This window comes from Aptenodytes forsteri, unplaced genomic scaffold (genome assembly GCF_000699145.1).
Source record: "Aptenodytes forsteri isolate BGI_AS27 unplaced genomic scaffold, ASM69914v1 Scaffold270, whole genome shotgun sequence".
NCBI lineage: Eukaryota > Metazoa > Chordata > Aves > Sphenisciformes > Spheniscidae > Aptenodytes > Aptenodytes forsteri.
Window position 1 is genome coordinate 77,552 of NW_008794631.1, and position 7,733 is coordinate 85,284.

The window sequence follows — 7,733 nt, forward strand, 5'->3', positions numbered from 1 at the left end:
CCCCCCGGCTCTGTCTCCAAGGGTCGTTTTTCCCCCATCACCCTCTTTCGCCAGTCTGGGGCTGACACGGCATGGGGAGCCGAGCTGTGGGCATGCAGAGAGGGGAATGGGGAGGGAGCTGGGGGGAGCAGGGGTCGGAGGAAGCAGCACCGTTTCCTGCTCTGTTTCTCCTCTGTTTCTCTCTCCCTAGGCAGAATCCAACCTTAGCCTTTAAAATGTGAGAAAATTAGTCTTGGAACCTAATTAGCAATCCGTCTTCTCTCTGTGTTATTTGCAAATTGTGAGACAATGGAGACGAAAAGAGGAAATTTTTTGTGGAAGTCACATTGACCAAAGGAGGGTCTTGAAAGCCAAATAACCATGACCGCTCACACTCACTCACTGTCAATGCAGGTCTGTGACCACACCAGTTCAGAACAGAGTATCATTTTTCAGATATAAGCTTGTATCTCAGCAGCCCCAAAAATGCACAGAAGATAAAGGTGAAGTTCATTTATGCAGGTAGAAAGCACGATTGGTCCAGAGTACGGTGTAGCTATTTTCATATATAGATAAACTCTTAAAGGCATCCCAGCTGATGAGAATTTCTTTGTGGTGGTATAGGTTTAAGAATGATTGCAAATCAAATGTAGGTGTCTCTAAACTGTTCACATTTCACATATGCCTGTTGTTCCTCATTTATAAATTGTCTGTGCTTCCAATTTACTTCTGAAGCCCTGTCCAGGCATACTAAATGCTGTTATGTGTATCTAGCGCACCTTAAGAAAATCTAGTTTCAGTGACTTTCTTGTCACTTTTCTTAAGCTTTCTGGGACTGCTCACCAAAGCATGACTTGCAAAGCCCCTACTGAAGAGGTAATTTTATTTCCTGAAACTAATATGAAGAAAAAAGTAGGGTAACAGCACTTAAAGGAGCTAGAATAGATGTTCTTTCTCACTGTTAAATCATCCCAAGTTGACGGATATTTGTTCTGCAGCAGTGTGAATGAGGCAACGTTTCCATAGAGCTGCAAAAATTTTCAATACTGAGATTGTGTTATGCCCTAACAGCTTGGATTAGATTGATCAGGTGGCAAGACAGATTTCGCATTCAGATCAGAAATAATGCATTTATATAGCCAACACTAAATCACTTCCTACTTTTTTTTACTGGAAAACTCTAGCTTTGGTACTAGTATAAACTCTGCATTGGCCTGCTTGGAAGTGGGGGAGTGCACTTGAACAATCTTTCTTTTCCTGCATGAAGTAGGAAAACAACTTTTGAAACCTTAACAGGCTTACAAAATTAGAAAGAACTACAAAAGATGAGATATTTAACCCACCCGGCATGTGGAAGTTAAAGCCCCAAAACATAGGTTATGTTTTTGGGGTTTCCTTCACAAACTGTTAACTTCTTTATCCAGACCACTTCTTCATGGACACCCACTTTTTTATATATTAGAAAAAGAAGAAGTCTTGAAGAGAATGAGGTAATGCTCACATACCAAATGTTAAAAGGCTGACGCAGCCTGTCCTTTAACCGCACTGCTAGAATGGATTATATGTATGCTTTAGATATCACAAAATATTTAATGTAAAAGGATCTCATTCATAAATTTGGTATTTTAAAATATTGGACTTGAAAGAAGAGGTTGATTTTCACTGAACCCATCCCCATCAACACATTTGCAAAATTTAGAAACAAATAGTAAATGAAGATTGGAGTTGTGTCATTTGTTTGCTAATCAGCAGCTGAACATCTTCTTGAGTCTCATGCTGTGCCTCCCTCATTTTTTTTTCTGATAGTTAACATTTCAGTGAGGAATTAGGTTTACATGTTACTGTCTAGTAATTGTTGGGTAAAGGTATATACCTGATTGGGGATGGGGTAGGAAGGAAGAGAAGTCAAAGAGTAAGGGCCTTGAACAAGGAAAAATGTCTTCTCCAGCTTTTTATCTTTAACTTCTTCCTTTCTATACACTTGATCACATTGTACTAGTGTGAATTTATTTGGGGAATAACAGTCAACGACTGTTTCTTGTCGGTCCCTGGGATGATGTTTAAAACATCATGTCTACCGAGACATGAAAGCAAGACCTTGATTGGAGGTTGTACCTGATTTCCATGTCACTTTTTTTCCACCAGACAAAGGACTTTCTTCTGTCAGCATGTTTTAGCTGCCAACTTAGGCAGTTTCAGTGCAGCTTGTTGATTTTATATGATGTTCTTCAATAATAAACACTATCAAAAAACTCTGCAAGTCCGCACTTTCAGTGGAACAAGTATAATAAAAAGATGCTTCTTTAGGTTAGTGTGATGGGTGCGCTCGACCCCTGACCAGACTGGCAGTGGTTTGATGCACACTCCAGAAGAGGTAAAGGCCTGAGCCATAGCCAGGCATGAACTCCCCTAGTTTCAATCTGTTCTCTGAAAACCCACAAAGGGGCAGAATGACCCACTGAGCATCGATGCATATGAGCTTGGATTGCCGATCATACGATTGACACATGAATAGCAGGTGGCTTTTCCAAGACTCATTTATCAAGGAACAAAGAAAGTTGTGGGTACAAGGAGTCTCATGCATATCTTTTCCATCACATGTAATTTGACTACGAGCCAACCACTTATTCCATAAATATGACAACCTAGGTGAGCCTCCTTTGAGCTCTCCCTGCTAGGCAGTGTGGCTGCGTGGCAGTGATCTCCCCTTGAGCAGGGATACCTCTCAAGGTTGCTCCTCAAGGCAGAGAGACCTTTTACCAATGACAGATCTTTGGTAAGTGACCGATATTGCACAAAACCTTGTAGTATGGTAACTTTGATTTTGTCTTGGTAACTTCGATTGCATGCTGAATTGATGCTAATGAAACATTGCATGTACAATCCCTTAGACATAAACCGTTGACCAAGTCTGAGACCAGGTTTGGACCTAGCCACACCTAGACTCCTCTCTGAGAAGGAGTTTAGAAAGCAAGGGGGGGCCACTCTGAAGCTTGTGACTCAACGGGAGGGTCTTCCTTACCCTTTGTGTCTCCGGTCTCTCTGTGAGTCATTCTAACTCTAGTGCAACTCAATTTTCCTTTGTATGTTTCTTCCATGCAGTAATTAATAGAATGAACCTTGCCATCGAGGTTTGTTAAGTTGCACTTTTACAACAGCATATTAAACCCACTTTTGCTAATACCTTTGACGGTGATTCTTTAAGCGATCTAAATCACTCGTTTTTGCAACAAACTGGCATAGTCGGCAGGATCCTAAATCAGGATTCGTGACAGAGCATATAGTTCTGTAAAATTCTTAATGAATTTAATGATGACATACTTAGCTTATCCAGACCAGAACTTTCGGTGGTCATTATAAAAGGCTTCAGAGAAAAGGGGTTAGGAGTTTACTGTCTTTTTTTTCTGAATCAAAATGATTCTGTAAGTATACTGAAAATATGTGATGGGTAAACCAAAATGGGTTCATGATGAATGACTACGTAATTTTTCTGAGTAACTTTAAAACTATTTCACTCCATTTTGTGCATGCCACTTGATTTCAGGTCTGCTCTTTGTCATGAGTTGTTAATGCCCAGAGTGACTTAGTTTCAAATGACTAACATTCTTTTACAAAGTAATGAAAACCAGTTGTAGACATTGCTGAGACTTGTAACCCTTGAGACAAAACTAGAGATGGGTTTTCCCTGCAAGTCAGTCTTTTTATGTGCCCTAGTACAGGCTCGGATGCCAGTGCCTATGTAGCTGTGATAACTACCTGCTAGCAAACACACTGGAGACCTTAACCACATAATTTATAATCTCTTGTGATCTCTTCTGTAGCTGTGTAGTCCACATGCATGTCAGTACTGCAGTTTAGTCAATCTGTGCCTTTTGCTTGCTAGATTTCCTGGATGTGTCCTGGTGTTCCTCCTGCCTCTCTGCCTGGATTCACTCTAGGATTGCTCATGATGAAAGAACGTCTGACCTTCCCAGCTCTTCTGCAGAACTGTTCTTAGCCTGGCAGTGTAGCAGTCTGTGTAACTTGAAAGCTCTGTATGCGTGTCCTGGCTTTCTCTGCATCAGCCATAAGTAGACCATGGATCTGACAGCAGTGGAAGAGCTTTCTGATTTCTTGTATTGTTGTGGAAAACAGAAGGAAAGTATGTGAAATGGTGGACATTTTCATCTCTTGAAAACAAAAATAGCTGTTATGGTTCAGAAAGTTGCAAGACTGAAGAACATGATGCTGCTGCAAGTGCAGATCTTGATTGCACAGACCGTTGCTAGTGCAATAGTTCTGTGTGGTAGAACTATATTGATAAACAAAGAAACAGCATAAAATAAATTAATAATCTAAGGAATCTTCTGTAAGGACTTACTGTGACACACCAACATGTGTGCTCTCAAGGTGAGAGACCAGATGACTTCAAAAACAGGCAGTTAGCTTCTAGGCGGCAGTCCAAGACTACTACAGGTTACAGTTGTGGAGGTTTGAGGTGTAATTAATATTAGTTTTGCCCATAAATGGTAACTAACATAATGGAATTGTCAGCTTGCTTTCAGAGAATGACCTGGCTCTGTCAGTGGTAGGTACATCCACCTAATTTGCCCTGAAAACAACATGAATGATAACCCTAAAGGATGTCACTAACACATAAACTTTTGCACACTTTGTACCACAAAAGAGAGGTTCATGAAAGTGGAATACATAGAAAACGTGCAGATGAAAAGGAACTGAGATAATGTAATGGTTTAGAAGTCTTTATAAATATGGGCATTAATCCTTCCAAGTAATGTGTCTATCACCTCTGGGACTTGGCGACCTAGAGCAAGAAAAATCAGGGATGCTTTATTCTGCCTTACCCTAGAGTCTCAAAATGATGTGAATGACAGCATGGTTTATAGTTGTGGATGTAGTACACATGACAATACATTTTTTAATTTCTGCCTCTGTTAAAGTTTTATTTGTGTTTGGTAATTTGCCTATAAATATTTCTATGTATCTGTCATTCCTTGTCCGTATATTGGTTTGTCTTTTGGGTGTATGAAGCATATTCAACATCTCACATACTGATTTATAGAATACTAGAGTATAACATTGGGTTCATCCTTTGTAGCTGTAATATGTGCCGACCCATGAACACAAGAGTGCCACAAGAAATAATAAATGTTTTTCAACAGCTCAAGTAGTCCTCATCAAAGAAACTGGTAACTCTGATCTGGATCATATCTAGGCCAGCTGAAAACAGACTAGTAGTTTGCTCTCTGGTAGTCTCAAATACACTGATTCACCAGATCCACGTACAGTTTTCCATTACTCATGTGTCCTGGTTAGGACCCTACTAAAAGAGAGATAGAGAAGACCGGTCTTTGCAAGGGGATCTGGAAAGGATAGGAAAGTTAAGATACATTGACTTGAAGCAGTTTCCTGTATATTGAAGAACAAAAACTGTGATATCAAGTAACAAGGAGATTGTAACAAAGGTTCACATAAGTATTTTAAATCAAAGTTAACTGGTAAAGATACAGAGGCGGTTTCTAGTTTATCAAAGCTAAAGATCTTCAGAGCCTAGTTTAAGGACCTCCAGAACAATTAAAATGGCTGGACTGAACTCAGACCTCTCTATATTTCATGGAACTCCAACTAGTAAAACCTTGTTGTGTGTTCCTGTTTTGACTGGGAGATCTTCATCTGCAGAGACAACCCAAACAGGTACATGTGAGAAGCTTTAGCATATTCATGGTAGGAAATCCCAGCAGGACAGAAAAAATAGGGGATTAGACAATCGCATCATCTTGATACATTAAGGTGAGCACCAAAATATGCTTGAGGAAAGGTTTAGGGTTTTAAAGAATACCAGGCCTGAAAATATGATGGAAAATTACACAAATACTTGAATTGTGATGTAGTCCAAACAGAATATGCTGTTACATTCTGGTCATGGGACAGGCTAGTATCTGCACAGCTGTATTGTGTAGAAAATTTTATAGTATATGAGGTACTGTTCCTTGCTAAGATAGGAGCAGAAATTAAACAGCACAATAAAATAGCCACTAAAAACTTTGCCAGAGACTAACTGAGGTATGTTTTTATGGCCATAATAAATGCCATATGCCTCCCCAGTATATGACAGAAGCATGAGATAAACCACAAGTGATCATTTCTGTCATATGTTCCTGTGGATGGGAAAAAGAAATCTGGGGTTTGATCATGTAGTGAGTGATCATACGTCAGACAGGATGGTCATTGGGAGGGAAAGTAATAGTCACTTGTTAGCAGAAACAGGAAGTTTTTATGTGGCTGGCGATGTAATTTTATCTATAGATGAAGGGTCCTGCTGGAAAAGGGTGATGCGGTGCAAGCCCATGGCTGGATGACTCATCCTATTTGTGAGCTGCAGCTTGGGTTTCTCCCAGGTTTTCCAATATAGCATGTGCTAGAGGATCAGAAATCACCTCTGAGTCTTCTCAAAACCAGATTTGCCTCTGCTGTCGTCGTTTCCTTCCTGTGCTCCAGCTGTACACAGTGCATGCGTGCACTTCATGTGCATAGGAGGTGCTCCCGGTTGTAAGGATCGCTGTTGCACACAGCCCGTGCCAAACACCCTGCCAGTCCCACGGGCTCACCACAGAGGTTGGAGGGGTAACAAACTTGTTTCCCCAGTACTGGTCTTGAACACAAAGACAGATAGGAACCATGTATGTATGCATTCATATATATGCTGCTCAGTACGTGAAAATGTACTTCCTTGTTCACAGATTGCTAACAGCTATGCCATCCCATATGCTGTTCCTAGTACAGATGGTAACGTGGCCTAACAATTTTTTTCCTGAAAAAAGATTTCCTGGTGGAAGATGGTCCAACAGTGAAATAAAGTAACTGGAGATCCATTAGGGAGCCAGGGATTTATATTTCAGATATATTGAGGAAAGCTTGTTTAAACTACTTCCTGATTATTTTAGCATTGTAGTTTCTATTTATCCATCCTCTTTTTTTTCTTTTTTTAACAAAGTCAGCTGCTGATCACAGTGAGTTATCCTCACTGTTCAAATTCGATGAACTTCAAGACCAAAGCTGATGAATTTCAATCTGAAGCCCAGCTGAAAGTTTATAACCTTTTCTCTTTTAATACACACTTTAGTTCTAGAGTTCCATGTGTTACTGATAACACAGTATATAAATAAATAATGTTATATTGATATATCAGTATATGCTTAAAAAAATGCAATGATATCATCATCATACCTATCTGTGAGAGTTTTGCTGATAATTTCTTTTAAATTATTCCCTCTTCTCTTCCCTCTCCTCTTCTGTGTGTACAAAATCTCTATCACGCTGCAGGCAGCTGTTTGATCCTTAAATGAGAGAGGTTCTAGCTTTATTTAAATGATGAAACAGGCTATAAAAATGGTAATCCTCCTAAGAATAAGTAAATGATCTTCCAGGTATTCCCAAGATGACATATTAGTTTCATCTTTCTGCTCTGTAAAACAGTACAGTAGTGTTATACTGTACATGTGTGTCTAAATTCAGTATTTTATAACTACATGTTAAATAGAACAGGCCTATTTGTTTTATACAAGTAGCTATAAATCTAGTTTTACCTTCAACTTTGAGCACATACAAGTTTTAAAATCTGATTGCACACACTTTTCACCTAAATTTGTTCAATGTTCTCAATTATCTCCAACTATTCATTTAATATATCTCATAACCACGTTATAAGTTTTCATTAACTCAAGCTCAAAACTTTGAAACTTTTCCATATGAAT